The sequence below is a fragment of the Octodon degus genome, unplaced genomic scaffold (assembly GCF_000260255.1).
Source record: "Octodon degus isolate 3935 unplaced genomic scaffold, OctDeg1.0 scaffold00012, whole genome shotgun sequence".
NCBI classification, from domain to species: Eukaryota; Metazoa; Chordata; class Mammalia; order Rodentia; family Octodontidae; genus Octodon; species Octodon degus.
The window spans coordinates 25,578,383-25,578,886 of record NW_004524588.1 but is presented as its reverse complement, the minus strand read 5'-3'; positions in this window follow the sequence as shown (position 1 = coordinate 25,578,886).

Below are 504 nucleotides of genomic sequence, written 5' to 3'. Positions count from 1 at the left end.
AAAGAGAAGTGAGATACTTCCATGACAAAAAACAACTAAAGAATTTCATGACAACAAAGCACAGACTCCTAAAAGATATTCTAGAGAGGGATGAAAATGACCACAACTCTATGAATGAGAATGGAAAGAGCCCACCAAATATGGCAAGCAATTAAACACAGGAGAAAAAGAGGTATACAACAGCAATATTTCAATTATTCTTTTGTATACAGCAACAAAATATTTCCATCAGCATACTCTACAAATGGACTTCTCCTGTACCCTGTGGGTCGTAATTCTGTCTGGGTGAAAGGGTGGATATCAAGGAAATACCAGTAGCTCAGTCCCACAAGTGACACCTGATCATCAGTAAGCATCATGGACACTATTTCCACCACATACGAGAACTTTGTGCCATAGTCTATCCCCAAACTGCTAGAAGTACTGGTCATATGTTTGCCATTCCAGTCTTTTTGTTGTGTTTTATTCTTAGTAATTCTTTACTATCATGAAAACTTTTTCTTA